Source organism: Delphinus delphis, chromosome 4 (genome assembly GCF_949987515.2).
Source record: "Delphinus delphis chromosome 4, mDelDel1.2, whole genome shotgun sequence".
Lineage (NCBI taxonomy): Eukaryota > Metazoa > Chordata > Mammalia > Artiodactyla > Delphinidae > Delphinus > Delphinus delphis.
Genome location: NC_082686.1, coordinates 2,511,393 through 2,530,864, shown reverse-complemented (window position 1 = coordinate 2,530,864; position 19,472 = coordinate 2,511,393).

Here is a 19,472-nt window from a genome sequence, read left to right as displayed (position 1 = left end):
TCTGTGCAGGAGGAGGTGGATAGGCTGGAAGCCCTCAGGCTGCTCCAGGGACCCCACCCGGGGCCTCGCCCAGTCCCGCAGCCCAGACATCCATGTCCCGCAGCCCAGGGCACCACGCGGCCTACATCCAAGGGCGTGCAGAGAGCCAGCCCCGCCCTGCCCTCGGAGAGGGGGCGGGAGTGACAATGCTCACAGCTGCCCCAGCATGGGGACCGGAGAGTCCTGCCCCTCCTCGACCGGGCACCACTTGGGACAGGGCTTCAGAGGGCCACCTGGATGTCTCTACAAAACCGACAGCTGGCAGTGTCGGTGCTGGGTATAGGAGGGAGGTCACCAGTGGGCAACACACGGGAGGACCCGACACTGAGCCACGGCCATCAGGGAACGGTGGGGGAGGCCCCTCCGCGGGCACGTCCTGCAGGGCCACAGGCGCCCTCGACGGGGCCATCATAAGCATACTTGGAGGGAGAGCAGAAGAACGTCGGGTCAAATAACCACATATGCACAAAAGCAAACTCGCCAGAGAGCAGATGCTCTTTCCTGGTGCAGACACGGAAGCTGCTATCACCTTCACAGTGCTCTTCCGACTTCAACATCACAGAATAAAAAATAAGAAGAAGTGGGGGAGACGGGGCTGCAGCCAGACAGGGGTGGGGACAGCTGCAGCAGGGAGGCATCCTGCTGAGCCTGGGGGCTCCGTCTGCCTCTCACCCCCATCCCTGCCCCCATCCTCTCACCCCCATCCCTGCCCCCATCCTCTCACCCCCATCCCTGTCCCCATCCTCTCACCCCCATCCCTGCCCCCATCCTCTCACCCCCCATCCCTGCCCCCATCCTCTCACCCCCCCATCCCTGCCCCCATCCTCTCACCCACATCCCTGCTCCCATCCTCTCACCCCCATCCCTGCTCCCATCCTCTCACCCCCATCCCCGCCCCCATCCTCTCACCCCCATCCCCGCCCCCATCCTCTCACCCCCATCCCTGTCCCCATCCTCTCACCCCCATCCCTGCCCCCATCCTCTCACCCCCATCCCTGTCCCCATCCTCTCACCCCCATCCCTGCCCCCATCCTCTCACCCCCCATCCCTGCCCCCATCCTCTCACCCCCCATCCCTGCCCCCATCCTCTCACCCCCCCATCCCTGCCCCCATCCTCTCACCCACATCCCTGCTCCCATCCTCTCACCCCCCATCCCTGACCCCATCCTCTCACCCCCATCCCTGCTCCCATCCTCTCACTCCCATTCCTGCCCCCATCCTCTCACCCCCATCCTCTCACCCCCCCATTCCCAGTTCCCACCTCCACCCCCAGCTGCAGCAGGAGCCCACCTGTGACACGGCCTGCGCACGCCTGGGGGCTCCAACAGGTGGCCGAGGCAGGACACTTGGGCCCCCGCTTGGCCCCCACAGCCAGAGCTGTGCCCCCACTGGCAGGTGTACGTGCCCTAGCCTCTCCCCACTAAGCGCATTCATTCTGCCGGCCGGGCCCGGTTCTGGTGGCCGTTGGTAGGAGGGCTCCACGGGCGGGCGGCCCAGGGCCCATGCGCCCCCTTCCTCTGCTCCAGAGCACAAGGGGTGGCCTGTGTTGGCCCCTGGGTGCCACACCACCAGAGCTTTCCGGGGACAGATAAATACCCACCCAGCTCGCTCACGTCCCCCACTCCCCTTGGGTACTCCTGGGGCAGGAGAGCGGGGGAAACAGGCTGATTCCGGAACCTTCTGAGGGTGGGACCCTGGAACCAAGATCCTTTCAAAGAGCAGGAAAACCTTGGCCGCGGGTGGGGTTTTCCTCCTGTTTTCAGAGCCCTGGTGGCTGGGCCAGGGGCCGGCCCTTGTTTGGTACTTCAAAGGGACCTAAGCTGCCCCAGTGCTGGGCACCCCACCCAGCTCCTTTGGGTCTCACGGTCCAAGGTCTGAGAGTTGGACCTCTGCTCTCACAGCCGGATGGTGATTCCTGACCACAAGCGCTTCAGGGGACAAGAATTCATGGACAGGGGCTTCCCTGGTGGCGCAGCGGTTAAGAATCCGCTTGCCAAGGCAGGGGACACGGGTTCAAGCCCTGGTCCGGGAAGATCCCACGTGCCGCAGAGCAACTAAACCCGTGCACCACAACTACTGAGCCTGCGCTCTAGAGCCTGTGCTCCACAACTACTGAGCCCACATGCCACACTACTGAGCCTGCATGCCACAACTACTGAGCCCGCGTGCATAGAGCCAGTGCTCCACACAACAGAAGCCACCACGATGAGAAGCCCGCGCACTGCAACGAAGAGTAGCCACCACTTGCCGCAACTAGAGAAAGCCCGCGTGCAGCTACGAAGACACAACGCAGCTAAAACTAAATAAATAAATAAATTAATTAATTAAATAAATCTATTTAAAAAAGAAAGAAAGCAATCACGGACACACCTGAGGGGTCAGAGCAACTCTGGACGCCCAATGGCAGTAACCCTCCAGCAGCCCCCAGTCCCCGCCCGTCCACCTGCGGCCTGTCTGCGGCCGGCCTTGACCATCACGCCAGGTCTCCAGAACCAGCAGATACTGTGCCTTCAACGCCTCACTGCCCGAAGCCACCAGCCTTCCCGTGTGCCCAGAGCGCTGGCTGTTGCGTGCAGAGTTTCGACCCCATCTTGTGGCTGGGCCCTCCCCCTAAATGGCCGTGTTACCACAGTCTGGCTAGACCTTGAGGAAGACGCGAGGACAGGGCCCCAGCAACACAACCAGAGCCCGGGGCCCGGTGGGGGAAGGGAGACCAGCCCCCATCACAGCAGCTCCTCCCCGGGGTCCGGCGAGGCAGGGGGGGTGGACAGACCTCACTCCGATGCAGCGCTCACGGCCCCTCGGGGACATTGCTTGGTGGCCAGTGGCCCCATCTCTGGGAACCGGTTAGCCGTGTTTGCCCTGGACTGGTTTTCAACTCCATGGCACGTTTCCCTTGAGGGTGACGGCTCCTTCACAGACAGGCCAGGGTCACTCTGTCCTTCCTCTCAGACACCTGGCTGGGCGGTGGGGGGCCTCCCCTGCACCCCAATAATCTTGCGGGGCCTCTGAAGCCCCCCACCGTGGGTCTCCCAGCCCAGCAGGACTGTGCTCCCGTGGGGATGCCAAGGAGCTGGGGGTGGAAGCCTGCCTCGCTCTGGAAAGCAGGTTGGGCCGAAATCTAGCAGCACTAGACCCAGGGACCCCAGGCCCGTGTCTTTGCAGCCTGGAGACGTGTGAGCCTGGGTAGCAACCACCCCCGCCCTGGCACAAGCCTGCACGCTCGTGCACACACGACGGGCGGGTCTCAAGCGCCTGGAAGATGACTCACAAAGCTGGCTCACAGCCCCCCACTCTGAAGGGCAGGAGAGGGGCCAGGGCTCCCCCTCAGTGGCTGTGACCATGGGGACCCTTCGCCAGCTCCTGGGAGTGGAGAAGTTATCCGTGTCTCGACAGACGTCATCCACAGGAGCCCCGGGTTGGGGGGCTGCCCTTGGGCCTGGGTTCCCCACCAGCACCCCAGATATTTTCAGGAGACCTAAGGGACCAGAAGGGGTCACCGAGAGACCCTCTAATCCGCAAGGGGTCCTTCGTATGTTCAGTCTGCAAACTGTCACCGTGGATCCCGTGTTCAGGCCGGGGGCCAGGTTCCCTGGGACAGGAAGAATGCAGCTCTGCCCGTGTGGAGTGTCCGGTCCAGAGGGGGAAAGGAGTAATCAGGGACCTGGGGCGGCCACAACAGAGGACCACAGGCTGGGCGGCTCCGACAGCAGAGAGCTATTCTCAGCCCGGAGGCCAGGAGTCCCAGGTCAGGGTGTGGGCAGGGCTGGTTCCTCCTAAGCCCAAGGGAGGATCTGTCCCAGGCTCTCCCCTAGCTTCTAGGGGGTTTGCTGACAATCTTTGGGGTCCCTCGGCCTGTAGGAGCATCACCCCGATCTCTGCTTTCATCTTCACATGGCGTCTCCTCTGTGTGCCTGTCTGTGTACAAATTTCCCCTTTTTATAAAGACATGGTCATATTGGACCAGGGCCTGTCCTAACGACCTCATTTTACCTTGATCATCCACAAAGACCCTCTTTCCACATAAGGTCACAAACAAAGGTGCTGGGGGTTAGGACTTCAGCGTCCTCTGGGGGACACAATTCAACCCATAACAAGCAATAAATCCCAATACATAGGTAACCTCAAGTTGCGATCAGTGCTTTGGAGAAAAGTATGGAATGTCCCAAGGCAACCGACTTATGTTTCAAAATATTAGCAATGCACTGTTATTAGGACGCTGTTCTCTATTGCCCTTACTTGCTGTCCACAGCCCACCCTGGCTGTTCTCCCTGCTCTGGGGGTCTCAGGGCGGGGGCCATTGGGGAGCACAAACACGTGAACCCAGGCAAGCCCCTGCCAGGCTGACCAGAGAGGGCAGGGGACCGGGGCCACAACATGGAGCCCATCCTCCCCCCAGCAAGAGAGAGAGTCGGTGCATTTTGTCTGTGCCCAGAGCAATCAGGAAGCCTGCGGTTTGCGGTGCCGAGGACGAAGTGGCCAGCCTGACTGCTTCCCCTGAAGTCTGAGAAAGGCCCTCGGTCCCAGTGTCGCCGGTCAGTGCCACAGGCTATGTCACCGCCCGCCGGCCAGGCGCCAGGTACTGCAGACCCACGGGGCTGCCGCAGAGGGCCCGGTTCCGGGGTTCCGGCTAGAATGTGCCCTCCTGGCCTCAGCCCCTGCCCGACAGGGGGCTGTGAGCGCCGCTCCCAGCAGCTGCGATCAGCGCCCCCGGCCCCCGCCCTCCCCCGGGAGCCTGCTCTGGGAACCTGTCACCGCATCTTTCTGCAGGACCAGACCTGCGAGGCAGGGGACGGTGATTTCCAAAGGGCGTCTGCCAGCGCGGAAGCACCTCACACCCCCTCCCAGCTGGAGAAAACGTGCTCTGAGGTGCCGGCGGGGGTGGTGGTGTGGGGGTGGGGGGGCACGAGGGTCTGGAAGGGGACGCGCCGCCCTCCCAGCGGGACGGCAGCCTTTGAAGCCAGAGCAGGAGGAGGCGGGGCCGAGTGGCCAGGGACCGGCTTTGGCATCAGCCAGGTGAGGCTCTGAACCCACTTTCTGGCCCCAAGACCCTGACCCCGTACCTCACCCCTCGCAGCCCCCGCTGAAGGTGTGTAAAGCGGGGCGCAGGTGACAGGAGGCGAAGCGGGCCTGGACGGAGACACCAGCATCCCCTCTGCCCCTCTGCAGACCGAGAGGCAGCGTCTCTTTGAAATAGCACTGCACCAGATTTCTGGAAGTTTGATACATACTCCTATCTCCTGAGAACACTCAGTGGCTTGGTCCTACTTGGTAGGGGTTTTTGTTGTTTGTTTACATCCTAAACAGCGTTATCGAGGCACGACTGACACGCAGGAACTTGCACATATTCAGAGTGTGCCAGTGTGACATAAGTACACACCATGAACCTCTCACCACAATCAAGAGTGAGTGCCGCGGCCCCTCCCCCTCCCCCCCACCATCTCCACAATCAAGAGAGTGCGTGCCGCGGCCCCTCCCCCTCCCCCTCCCCCCCACCATCTCCACAATCAAGAGAGTGAGTGCCGCGGCCCCTCCCCCTCCCCCTCCCCCCACCATCTCCACAATCAAGAGAGTGAGTGCCGCGGCCCCTCCCCCCTCCCCCTCCCCCTCCCCCCCCATCTCCAGGCAACCACAGATTGCAAACCATGAGTTTGCATTTCCCAGAAGGTACAAGTGGAATTGCTCGGTGCAGCAGGCTCTGTTCTGGCAGCTCTTCACTTACAGCCTTGGGCTCCGTTCACGCCGTAACACCGTCCTCCACGCGCTGGGTGCCCCCAAGTGTGTCTCTGTCCACCCCGTGGTGGACGTGTGCTTTATTTCCAGTTTGGGACCGTTACAAACAAAGCGCAAGTCTTTGCACGAATGAAGGCTCTCCTTTCTCTAGGAATGGAATGGCTGGGTCAGATGGTTGACGTACGTTTAACTTTTAAAGAAACTTCCAGACTGTTTTCTAAAGCGGTGGTACCCATTCATACGCTCACCAGCAAGCAACAAGAGTTCCTGTGCATTCCCAACCTCGTGGGCCGCTGGGATGGTCAGTCTTTCAGATTCTAGACTTTCTAATTAGGGCACAGTGGTGTCTGGTGTGGTCTTAATTTGCATTTTCCCTGATGACTAATGATGAACGTATCTGCCTATTTACCATCGTGTGGCTTCCTTGGTGAACTGTGCACTCACATTTTTGCCTGTTTTTTAAATTGGGTGGTTTTCCTATTTGGGGGTTCAGGGAGTTCTAGATTTAAGTCCTTTATTGGACGTACGCTTTGCAAAGTTTTCTCCCGGTCTGTGGCTGGCCTTCCCAGCTTCTCAGCAGTGCCTTTGGAAGAGCAAAACTCCTCATTTCATGAAGCCCAATTTATCCATTGTCTTTTATGGCTCATTTTGGTGCTGTATCTAAGAATTATTTTCCTAACTCAGAGTTACAAATATCTTCTCCTACGTTCTCTTCTAGAAATCTTAGTTTTAGATTATATATGTAGGTCTATGATTTTGAGTTAATGTTTGGTCTGTGGTGAGAGGTATGGATCAAAGTTCCACTTGCGTGCCCCTGGATATCCATTGTCTCTGCGCCATTTGTTGAAAAGGCTATCTTTTCTCCATTGAACTGTGTCTGCGCTTTGTTGAAAATTGTCCATATATGTGTGGACCTGCTTGTGAACCATCTGTTCTGTTCCATTCATGTACTTGTCCATCCTGATGCCAACACCACACTGTCCTGATTGTGGTCACTGTGTACTAAATCTTGAAATCAGGTTATGTACGTCCCCCAGATTTATTCTTCATTATCAGATGTATGCTAGATATTCTCAGTCATTCACATTTCCCCATGACTTCGAGAATCAGCTTGTCAACTTTGGCAAAGACCCTGATAGGATTTAGCCTGGGGTTGCTTTGAAGGACTACATCGATCTGGGGAGAATTGACATTCCAACAATATTGCATCTTCCGATCCATGAACACAGTACATCTCTCCCTTTATTTAATTCATCTTAATTTCCTCCGGCAATATTCTGTAATTTTCAGTCAGGATTGGCACATTGTTTTGGTAAGCTCTATCCCTGAATATTTCATATTTGGGTGTTACTTTTCATTTCAGTTCTGAATTGTTCGTTGCTCGTAAGTAGAGTACAATCTATTTCTGCGCGGTAGTGTTGTGTCAGCCTTGCTGTGCTTACTAGGTCTGGAAGCTTTGTCATATGTTGTCATAGTATTTCCCATGTAGTTGATCCCGTGATCGGTGCATAAAGACAATTTATCTCCTTCTTTCCAATCTAGATGCTCCTTTTCTTTTCCTTGCCCCCTGGCAGGGTCGGATGTCTAGAATGACATTGAGTTGAAGTGGAGAGAACAGACATCCTTGCCTTGTTCCTGACCTTGGGGATTAATTAGGGGCTGAGTTGTGTCCTCCTCAGAATTCGCCCGTGGGACTCCTAACCCCTAGGACCTCACAGCGTGAGCTTATTTGGAAAATAAGGTCTTTGCAGACGTCATTAGTTAAGATGAGGTCATACTGTGGGGGGACCCTAAATCCAGCCTGACTGGGTCCTCATACAAAGGGAAAATTTGGACACAGACATGCACACAGGGAGAGCACCACGTGAACACAAAGGCAGAGATCGGGTGATGCTTCTGTGGGCCAGGGACGCCAGAGACGCCAGCGCACACCAGAAACTAGGGGAGAGAACGGCCACAGACTCTCGCTCAGAGCCCTTGGAAGGCACCAACCTGCCGACACCTTGATCTCGGACTTCCAGCTTCCAGACTGAGAGAGCAAATCTCTGTTGTTTAAGCCACCCAGCCTATGACACTTTGTCACAGCAGCTGTTACAAATTTATGCGGGGAAAAGTATCTAGTCTTTCACCATTAAGCAGGATGTCAGCTGTGGGTTTTCCATGGATGCCCTTCAGCGGGTGGAAACCCTTGTTCTTGCAAGTAAAATAAAATGAAATGGTGCCGATCAGTGTCTGGGCAGCGTGGCTTACCAGGCGTGTTCCGGGGCTGCTTGGCCACCCTGCCCGTCCCACACCGCCTGCGGCCCCCGTTCCCCACCCTGGCTTGGCTGTGTGGACACTGCACTCCGCCTGGGTGAACTCTTCGGGCTCGGCAGGTCCCTCTTCTGTCCTCTGCTTCCTGGGCACAAAGGGCAGGGGGAGGGGACCTGGGGTCTAGGTTCTTTACGGCATGAATGCAGCTTCGCCTCCCGCTGTCTGGACCGGGCAAACCTGAGGCCTGTCCGCTCCCCCAGGCCAGGTGTGGACCACACTGCACAGAGCCATCCTCATTCAGCTCGCTGAGGAGGAACCGCTGTGGGCTGCAGGGCCCAGACCCGCTCCATGGAGCTGCCGCGCCAGGGAAGCAGACCCACGAGGAAAACCGTGACCGAGATGCAGGGGCCACCGTGGGCGGAGAAACAAGCCAGGGGACGCGGGGAGCCCGAGCTGCCTTACCTGGTGCGCAAGGTGTCTGAGGAACCTCCCAGGGCACACCTGCCTGTCCGGGTGGCTCAGAGGCTGGCCCCGAAAGTGTCCCCTGCCGCCCAGTGTTCCAGAGCCCAGGCGTGGCCCCTCTGCCGTGGCCACTTCCACCCTGACCCTGGTGGGGCCTGGCTGGGGGTCCCGGGGGAGCCTTGGAACACAGAGGGGCTGCTTTCCAGGTTTGCTGAGACCTCAGCCCGTCTCCCCCCGCCCACACGCACAAACCTGACACGAGACCCCGGGTGGTCCTGGCGTGGAGACCCCCAAACTCTCCCTCCTGCTTGCGGCTTCTTGCAGGGATAAGTGCTGCCGGCTGTGAAAGTGGCCCAAATTCAGGCTGGGGGCGGGGCTGGGACGCCCTGAATCTAACTGGGTCATGGGGCCCTGAGCCCCCATCCACCAGGGCTCCAGAGGGACACCCCAGCCCCCAGAAGCTGGCTTGTCCACGGTGTTTGCACCGCTGTGGCCAAACCCTGACCCTTGGGGGCATGTCCTGTGCGCCCCCTCCCCATGCCAATCGAGGTGGCACGTGGGGGCCGCCCAGCCCGGAGCGCTTCCCGCCACACTGAGAGCGGCACCGGGAGATCACATTTCGGCAATAACCAGCGGCCAGCGTGGAGCTGCTGCCCAGAGATGCCCACAGAGGCCGGCCGGCCAGCCTGACGCTCCCGGGGGGCGGGGCGGGCAGGAGCCATGGGGGCTCCTCGGCGCCGACCAGAGCTGCCCCTGGAGCAGTCACCCTGGTCTCAGTGGCAACAGCGCTGCTGTCCACTTAAAACTCCCGCCCGGGAGCTCCCAGACCCACCCCCAGCCCCCATGGCGGTGGGGGAGCACCTGTCCCCACGCTGCCACCCCCGGGAGCTGCGGAAGGGGGAAGGCAGGTCCACGTGGTCCTCGACTGGGTCCCCAGAGAAGAGCCACCCGCACCGGCCACTGATCCGCTCCTTGGTCACCAGTGCTGATCGGATCCCTGGGGACGGTCACTCGCCTTCCCCGTTACTGGCCATCTGCTTCCTCGGGGATGGGGCGGCCGTGCTCCAACCCCGTGCCATCCCGGAGTCCCTCCAGCCCCCCTGGCTTCCAGGTCCGTCCCCAGGCACCTGGTTCTCCCCTGCCCCGGGGCCTCTGCACTCCCCCGGCAGCAGGATCTTATTCAGTGATTCGTCCACGGGCTATTTCCGTCCCCGTCTGAGTCTGCTGTGTCCCGCCAGGCCTCCGGGGTCCACCAGGGTGTCAGGCAGCGAAAGGACTGGGGTGAGAGGAAGATGGGGCCGGGGGCGTGCTCTGGAAAGTGAGGCTCCCCCGCTGCTCCTGGAGGTGCAGCGTCAGGAGTCCTGGCATGGCCACCCCAGGGGAGGCGTCACCACGGGGCCGGTAGGGGCTGCTGGCTGGCCGCAGGGTCAGGGTAGGGCAGGCCCACGCCCCTGGGGACCCCATCCCCGCGTCCCCTCCTGCACGAGCTGTACCATGTCCTAAGGCCCCCGACCTTCAGCAGAGGCTAGTTCTCTCCTGTGAGGCCTCGGGCAGGGGGAAACCCACTGCTGCCAGACGCCCCTTGACCTGCTCTGGGGTCCCCCGACGGCGGGAAGGACCACGAGGTCTCAACCTCCAACCGGCCCCACTGTGCAGGAAGCCTCGGGCTGCGGCCCCCTTCAAGCCCACAGCCTTGCTGCCCTGGGGTCCCCGGAGACTCGGGACAGGGCTTGGCCTCATCTCACCACGGGGGACAGAGGCCCGCTGGCCTGCAGTCCTGCCCCAGGTCCTGGCTGGCGCAGCCGTCTGCCCCGCCCAGCCCTTCCTGAGTGAGGACTATTGATCTGAGGCTGGGCCGGAGCCTGCACCGCTCCTTCCCTTTCTAGACCAACAGATCAGCAAAGCACTGGGCACTGGCGTCTTCTGGAAGGCCGGGCATCTCCCCTGGGGCACGGGCTGGGCTGAAGGCATGCCACCCGAGCTTTGGTCCTGCCCGAGGCCCTGGCTGCAGCCCCGCCCTGGGCCAGTTCCAGGAAGCCTGGTCCGGTGTCTCAGGCCGTCCTGGCCTGGAGTGTGGACGGAAGCTGGCCCTGGGCCGGGCTCCCGGATGGTGGAGGCGAGGGCTGGGCTGGTCCGCTCCCCACCCCCCGGGACCCAAGCGCTGCAGGCTGCAGCCCGGCCCCCCAGGTTTGCTCCCGGCATCAGATCTGGGCTTCCCGGGGCCAGCGTGTTTCCTGAAGAAACTTCCTCAGGAAGCACAGCTCGCTCCCCCATCTCCTGTGTTCCCAGAACTGGCAGGGAGCTCACCGGGCAAGGGGCCTTCAGGGAGAGGGCTCAGGACGGACCGAGACCCCGGCAAGCGCCAGCCCCGCCGTGTCCCCGGCTGAAAACGGGGACGCGCCTCCCCACCCCTCCTGGACCCCCAAGGCCCCAAAGGCCAGCTCCCCAGCGTCCTTCCCTGCTCCCGGAACCTTCCAGGGAGAAGAGCCTGCAGAGCCTGTGCGGCCCCTGACTCCCGGCTGGCCGCGCTGTGCCCCCGTCTGTCACAGGGGTTGAGGCGGCGAGGGGGGCGAGGAGTGGAGAGCAGCCTTGGGGCGCCGGGGCAGCAGGATGCTCCCGCCTTCCCGGGGCCCCGTCTGTACCACAGAAAAGGGGACGGCGTCCACACCTGGTTGTCGCGAGGACAGAGGGTAACCCTCTAGAGGCCCCCATCCTGCCTGGCTCCACGGAGACGGAGACGCTTGGGACACACAGGCGCTGGCGCCCTGCCAAGATCGTGGCCCCCACCCGCAGGCCCGGGCCAGAGCCGGGCATCCGCTGGCATCGGGAGTCCCGGGGGTGGGAGACTTCACAGCCCCCAGCACTCGGTGGGACGGGGAGGGGTGGCTGCTGGCATCCGCAGGGTGCCCGGCACCCACGAGGGCGAGTGGGGGCATCACGAGAGAGGAAGGGGCTCCCGGAGGCTGCGGTTTGCGGGAGGGCATGGAGCCAGGGGCCCAGCCTTGCCTCCTGGAGCACAATCGCCATCTGTCCAGAAGGTTCCTCTGCTTTCATTGATTAAACGATGAAAAGAGCACTGTGAGCCTCCCTGCTACACACACACACCACCTCGAGCACTAGGACACCGCAGCTCAGACGTCACCCTCACCCCGCCCCGCCCAGAATTACCCTCATCACACCCTTTTTTCCTTAAAAGTTACCGCGTGCACACGGATGTGGCCGTCTACCCCAGCTCCGCCTGCTTTGAGTGGCCTTGGAAGGGACCCCCCCCTCCCCGCCACAGGGGCTTAGGACACGCTCTGTTCCCTCACCCTGAGCTCGTGTGGCCTCGGAGCTGGGGTCCCTCATGCTCGGTGTGTCTGCGTCCAAACAGCTGTTCCGCCCGCGTCCCCGGTGAGAGGCCCATGCGTCTTCCCTGCCCAGCCGGGATGGGCCGCAACAGGGTCCCCGCACGTGAATGAGACCATTTCCTCCCACGTCTCCTGACGAATGACTGTGAAATGCCTGCTGGTGTCTGGCGCCTGTTTATCTATCGGGTTCTTGATCTTTTTCTCACCGGTTCCCAGTTTGTTATTTTTCCGTGTTGATCCTGTTGGTCGTAAGTGCTACAAACACCTCTCCCCCAAGGGCAGCTGTCCTTTACATTTTCCTAAGGTCATTTTGATAAACATATGTCCTTTTTTTATTTAATTTTTATTTGATATTGGGGTATAGCTGATTTACAATGTTGTGTTAGTTGCAGGTGTCCAGCAACGTGATTCAGCTCTACCTATACGTATGTCCACCCTTTCTTAGGTTCTTTTCCCATGTAGGCCATTACAGAATATTGAGTAGAGTTCCCTGTGCTCTACAGTAGGTCCTTGTTGATTGCCTATTTTATAGATAGTCGTGTGTGTATGTGAATCCCAAACTCCTAATTTCTCCCTCCCCCCACACCTTTCCCCTTTGGGAACCATCAGTTTCTTTTTGAGGTCTGTGATTCTGTTTTGTAAATACATTCATTTGTATCATCTTTTTAGATTCCACATATAAGTGATATCATATGATATTTGTCTTTCTCTTTCTGACTTACTTTCCTCAGTATGATCATCTCTAGGTCCATCCATGTTGCTGCAAATGGCAATATTTCATTCCTTTTTATGGCTGAGTAATATTCCATTGTCTATATGCACCACATCTTCTTTATCCATTCCTCTGTTGATGGACGTTTAGGTTGCTTCCATGTCCTGGCTATTGTAAATAGTGCTGCAGTGAACATTGGGGTGCATGTATCTTTTTGATTTATGTTTTTCTCTAGACATATGCCCAGGAGTGGGATTGCAGGATCATATGGTAGTTCTATTTTAGTTTCCTAAGGAACCTCCATACTGCACAAACATATGTTCTGAATGGATAAACCTGCCATAGGGATCAACCCTCCCCTGTGGTTAGAGCTCTCCGACCTTGTTGACAAACCCTTCTGCTCCAGGTCTGTAAACGTTCACCCACTGTTTTCTCCACGAGGCAATATTCTCGTCTCCTTCTGTAAACGGCGGCTCTTCCTTCAGGGGGAGAAACTGTTCCTGGGCTGAGTGCCACCGGGAGGAGGGTCCCTGCCCCCACTGCAGGCTTCACGAGCTCCAAGGGACCCTCCCGCTTGGTGACAACTACACCCTGGAAAGGACAGCTGCTTGGGGCATCTCACAAAGGGGGAGGGCCCTCAAGGGACACCCCAAGACAAAAAAATCAAACAAACGTGGGCCAGGCCCCAAACGGCCAGGGTTTCCTCACGGCCTGACCTGGACCCTGGAGTGGGGGCCAGTGTGCACTGCAGCCCAAGGGTCTGCAGGACAGAGGGAGCACTGGGGTGGGGTCGGAGCTGACCCGGCTACGGGGCCCTCGAGGCCAGGCTGGACAAGGTGGTCCCTGGTCGTATGGTCAGTGAGACACAGGTGCAGCCCATGAGGACACAGGCCCTGCGCTGGCCTCAGAGGTCGGAGGTAGGACGGCCCCACCCTGTCCTCACAGGTACGTGGCCAGCAGGAATGCACAGCCCTGGGGCCCAATGAATTGACCATGGAGGTGGATGCATGAGCCCGGCCAACGCCAGGCAGACTTGAGTCAGCACAGCTCACGAGACAGGCAGCAGTGTCTGGGCCAGGGGCTCCGTGGCTCAGCAGAGTGACTTGGGGCTGCAGGCTCGGTTCGTAGATGGAAATGCATCAGGGATGAAAGAGAAAGCAGAACGAACATATCGCAGCCCTGCACAAGGTCACACACATTCCAGACAGCACAGTGACTGCCGGCGAGGGCGTCTCGGAGGTGCTGCCACCAGCAGACCACGGCTGGACCCTTTGGACAAACCCGGAGCATCGGACTAGCACACAGACAGCCACACGGTCTGGAGACGGTGACCACGTGACACTCGGACCGTGCCCATTCTCCACCAGTGCTTGCTGCCCAGGGCCAGGGTCGGCGGGGCCCTGCCCTCACAGAGCACACCATCGGGCTGCCAGCAAGCACCAGGGCCCTTCCCCGTCCCCACTGCCCTCCATACGAGCCATTTTTCCAGCGCTGGCCACGTTGTGTTGTGGCCCAGCGTCCACACCCTCCCCTCTGCTGGACCAGCATGGTCTGCGGACACGTCTCTTCACGTCTCTGAGCCTCAGTCTCCCCACCTGGGAACGTGGCTGATAACAGCTCCACCTCCAAGAAACGTGAGTGAGAAAAACAGGAAAACGGAAACAAAAACACAGTGCCCAGAGCTCCCAGGAAATGGCATGGACTGTGTCGTGTCCCCCAGATTCGTACGTTGGAGTCCTGGTCCCCCGAACGTCAGAACGTGCCCTAGTTGGAGATGCAGTCTTTACAGAGGCTTTAACCTTCATGGAGGTTAAATGAGGTCACTGGGATGGGTCCCAAGCCCACAGGACTGGTGCCTGATTAGCAAGAGGAGATGAGGACACAGACACACACAGAGGGACAACCACGTGAGGACACAGGAGGAGACGGCCGTCTGCACACCCAGGAGAGAGCCCTCGGGAGGGACAGGCCTGCTGATGCCCTGACCTCGGGCTTGCAGCCTCCAGCACGGAGACAGTCAGAGTCTGAGGTCTGAGCCGCCCCATCTGTGGTATTTGTCACAGCAGCCCGAGGTGACTGAGACGGTGAGAGAGCCGGACCCTCGCAAGCACTCCCCCCGCGAGGCAGCCTGGCCCGTGGGCTCCTTGCTCTGAAGCGGGCCCCTCTGCGACACCACCCCTGGCAGGCGTTCTGGTCCCTCGGCTCCAGTGGGGAGGGTCTTCCGTGGAGGCCGCCAGCCTCATTCTCCCCAGCACTTGCTGACAGCTGTCCCTCCTCCCCAGCACCCAGCCACGGTGCCACCGCTCACGGCCTGGGGCCACCGATCCCCGTGGAAGTGACAGTGTCAAAGGGGCCTCCTTCATACAAGTCTGACTAACGGGGACAGGTTGGCAACCCTGGCTCGGAGGCCAGTGCATGTCCAAGGGGGAGGGTCACATTTGCACATCGGGTGACCCACTCAAGAGCGTCTCAGTGCACTTGCTTCTTCATCAGCAAAGACCATGCCGAGGACGGCCTCCCTTAGAAGGGGGAGCAGGTGGCACGCAGCAGGAGGTCCCCCGAAGCGAGAAGCGGGGAGGCTGATTAGACGGGGAGGGGAGCGGAGGGGAGGGGGCCGCCCTCCACGAGGAGCACTGGCCTCTCCGTAGTTGCCCGGCCCCCGGCGTCAGGCCAAGAGGACCCAGGCGGGCGCAGATCCCACAGCAGCTCGTCCGCCTGCATAAGCTGTGTGTTCAAGCACACGCACACGTGTGTGAACATGCACACATCCCGTTACACGGGATGCGTGAGACGTGCTCGGAACACATGAGCAAGCCCACGGGACGGTGACTAGGGGCTGCTCTGGGGGCTGTGATGTCCGAGCCCATGGAAGGGCCCTGCTGGTCGTCACGCGGGCTCAAGGGGCCCCGGGCCACAGCTGACCCCAAACCCGAGCGCCGGGAATAAGACTGTGCCCTGAAAGGGAGTCTTAGCCTCCACCCAGCCCCTGGGCCCCCCGCGCTGGGGCGGCACGGGCTCTGCACGCCCCAGGCTAACGCGGCTGCTCCCGCCGTCCCGCTCCGGACACGCGGTCTGCTGCGCCGCCCTCCACGCGGGGCTCGTCCCCAGCTGCTCATGCGGCCGCGTCTCATGAAGACCAGACGTCACCCTGGCTGCCAAGTCCCCCCAACAGGAGCTCGCGTGGGCGCCCGGGACGGAGGGCAGGTGGTTTCCAGGCCCCAGTCCGGAGCCGCCCCCACGACGGCCTTGACCGGCTGGGGCTCCAAGCCGCGGCTCCCCCTCCGGCTCCGGCTCCCGCCCACTTGCTCTGCGCCTTAGATGCCGGGTCGTGCCTGAGAGCCACACGAGCCTGGGTTTACCTCTCAGCTGCCAGGGAGAGCCTGGCGCCGAGCAAGCGTCTCCCGGGGCCTCGTCCGCAGCCACCAGCCGGGCGGGTGCAGCGAGGAAGCAGGCGGAGGGCCTCCGCTGGGCATCGCGGTGGCGACCGGTCTTGTGACTCACTTCCTTCCCCCGCCCCTCTCAGAAAGCCCGGGGGGACTCGGCGATCACACACGCCGACCCCGCTGCAGGGCTGAAGGCGCCCAGGGTTCCATCCGCAGCCCTGTCCTGCTTCCCACGCTGAGGGAGGGCGTGGCCCGCGGAGCGCGTGGCAGCCCGTGGGGGCCCCCAGAGGGGGCGGAGGCCTGCTCGAGCCTCTTTCTCTCCTTTCGCACCTGCCCATCCTCCGTGTGGGCGAAGCCCCCTGAAGGGCCCTCCCTGCACCCCTCCCCACTGCCCACTCCCTCCTCCGCCCCCGGGGGAGCGCCGAACTCTGCGAAAACTAACCTCTCAGGGGCGGCATCTGCTTCATTTCCCAGCAAAGCCGGGAGCACCCCCTTGGCCCCCTGAGAACCATCCACCCGTGTGCTCCGGGGGAGACGCCTGGAGGAGGGTTCAGTTGGGGTTTGGACAGAAAACCTGCAAAGGTAGGGAAGCTGGGGCGACAGCAGCCCAAGGCGGGGACAGAGCCCCACGTCCCGCTGGACGGCTGCAGCCGCATCCGGAGAGGGCTCCCAAGAGAGGGGCTCCGTCAGGCTGGATTCCAGTCCACACACACGTCTGCACACACGCACTCACGTGCACGCATCCAGGTGGGCGCCCACACACAAACCTGGCTCCCCCAGGCGCCGCCCCCAGACCCAGCACCACACGCTCCTGGGACCAGGGCTCGGCTGTCCACCACGCTCCGCCCCAGTTGCTCTCCAGCCTGTCCTGGGCGGCCCCCCTCAGCCTCCTCCAGCTCAGAGCCCCTCCCTGGCCTGCAGGGCCGGCAGATCTACACCAGGGGCTGCGAGGAGAGAGGTCAGCACACGGCCCCAGGTGCTGCAATAGCCCTTGGGCTCAGATGGGGCTGTCAGCCCAGACGTGAAGCCGGACGCCAGGACTGGGTAATGTCTATGCTCTGCCCTCCTCGCTGTTTCCCAGGAAGGGCCTGCCTGCGGGAAGTCTCTAGTAACCAGCTTTCTAGGAAGCGCAGGCCTTGCTGACGTCTGTCTCTAGGCGGGGGTGGGGACCAATCTCCAGAAAGGGCACAGCCAGGGAGAAGCTGGTCCAGGGCAGTGCGATGCTGGAAACTTCTGCCGCCAGGGAGCAGCCCTGCCCTCACCTGCCCTCGGCGCCCACGCTCAGACAGGGCCCCTCTCCTGGCAGGGCACTGCCCTTCCTGCCAGCCCTCGCTGCCCACTGGCCCTGAAGGACCTGTGTCCACCGCTGGCCAGGCTCCCACACAGGGCCAGGGCCGCACTGCGGCTCCCTTCTCTCTCCAGTAGCAGCAGGAAAGGTGTTTGTGCCAAGGAGATTTCTGCCCAGAAAGAACACCCCCGCAGACCTGTTCCTATCACCCCTGCCACCTGACCCAGAGAGCGCGGCCCACGGCCCCCGGGGCAGCCTGTGATTTCTGGAGAGAGCTCTGGCAGGGGCCCTCCCTTTCCTGGGCTGCCCCCAGGAGCGACACGGCCATTGTGCTGCTGCGTGTGTCACCCCACCGCACGGCGCCAGGGCCTGCCTCACCGGAGCAGCTGCTGGCCATCCACTAGGGAACGTTCTGGGACATTCCAAACACCGAGCCCTGCGTCTGTGTCCGCTGGTTTCCCCAGCTTCCCACGGGATGGCCTCCCCGCCGAGCTCTCCACCTGAGGGTAGGCGGCCTTCAGTTGAACTCAGCACCGTTCACTGGATGCGGTGCTTCATCTGTCCAGACGCTGGGACCCAAGACTACAGCCTGATGGGGAGACGAGACAGAAGCTTCGAGGCCACGCAGGCCCTGGCTGGCCATCCAGGCCTCGGGACACCCTGCAGCTCCCACTCCCCTCCAAGCAATGCCCTGGGGGCTCTGCCCAGAACCCGCTCTTCCCGTATGACGCCGTCCCCCGAGTCCTCAGCAGAGCCGTGAGCATCGTGCAGAGCCCAGCTCAGGCAGCGCCTCATCTGTGCTCCTTCCGAAGCCCCAACTCCTCCTATTCGGCCAAGGTTCTACCGTCTAACTGCCGACTCAAGCCCCAACCCACTCTTCCTAGAAATGTGACATGGGACACAGCACTTAACCTCTCAAAACCTCAGTTTCCTTACCTGTAAAAGAATTGACAACTTCAGTCTTTGCCCAGAGGGTCTGGGGGAGGCACCCAGGGCTCAGACAAGGCCCAGGCTTGGGGGGATGTGTTGAGCTCATGGAGACCGTCTGCCCGGGTACTTTGACGATTGACTTGCGTTCTGACCCTGACTTTTGGGTCCGAGGCTGCAGGGTGTAGCCCAGGGCCGGAGCAGAGGCCTGACGTTGAGTCGTCCCATGGGAGGATGCCCAGCACTAGGGGGAGCCCCCGGGGAGGAGGGGACGTGGACAGCAGGTCTCAGAATGGCCTGCCCGTCTGTGCACCTGCTGTCATACCTCCCTCCAAGTGTGAGCGCCCGGGTGGTTCAGATACACTCCAGCCTCACTGGGCAGGACAAGGGTGTCTGCTGGACCCCCCGGGCTCCTCTGCAGCAGAACAAACAGGGCTCGTGAGCAGACCCTGGTGTGTTTCTGGAGAATCCCAAGGAAGAGGGGTGGCTGGGGGCCAGAAGGAACACAGCTACCTCGTGCACTACTGTCGATCATCTCTACGGCTGCTATAACAGACCACCACGGGTGGGCGGTCCACACAACAGACAGGGGGCTGGACGCCCAAGACGGAGGTACCCACAGATGCAGTGTCTGGTGAGGACCGCATCCTGGTTCAGAGGTGGCTACGTCCTTCCGGCTGTGTTCTCACACGGGACAGAAAGAGGTCATCTCTCTTCTCCTGTAAGGGCACCGTCCCATCATGAGGCAAAGGTCCCACCTCCTAATGCCATCATTTTGGGGGCCAGGGTTTCAACACGTGAATCTTGGCGGGGTGGGGGGGGACACAAATATTCAGACCAGAGCTGCAACTAAAGCTCGGGGGCCTCTGAGGAGCGGGGGCGCAGGCAGTGTGTGCCCTGCCCCTGGATGCTGGCCAGGTGGTCCCACTGGCCTGTCAAGGAGCCTGGGGAGAGGGCGAAGGACCGGGCAGCTGGGGCACGGCCAGCCACACCCGCGGACAGCAGTGGCCAGAGTGAAGATGACCCAGGGTCCAGGGCTCAGAGCCTCAGCCCACAAGAGACGGAGCTGCTTGAGGCCACGTGGAGAAACACCCTGGGCTGAAAAGCTCTCAGGGTGCCAGGCTGCAAACACTACGAAACCCCTAGCAGCCTTTCCCCTAATCGACGCCCTTTAGAAGGCGTGGGGGCAGATGGCAGACATCAGACGGACGGCCTTGTGAGGCACTGGGCAGCGGAGGAGAATCAGGGCAATCTCAGACAAGTCCCCACTGCCGGGCACAGGCCAAGGGCCAGCAGTAGGGCAGGGGAGTGGGGACGCCGCCCCG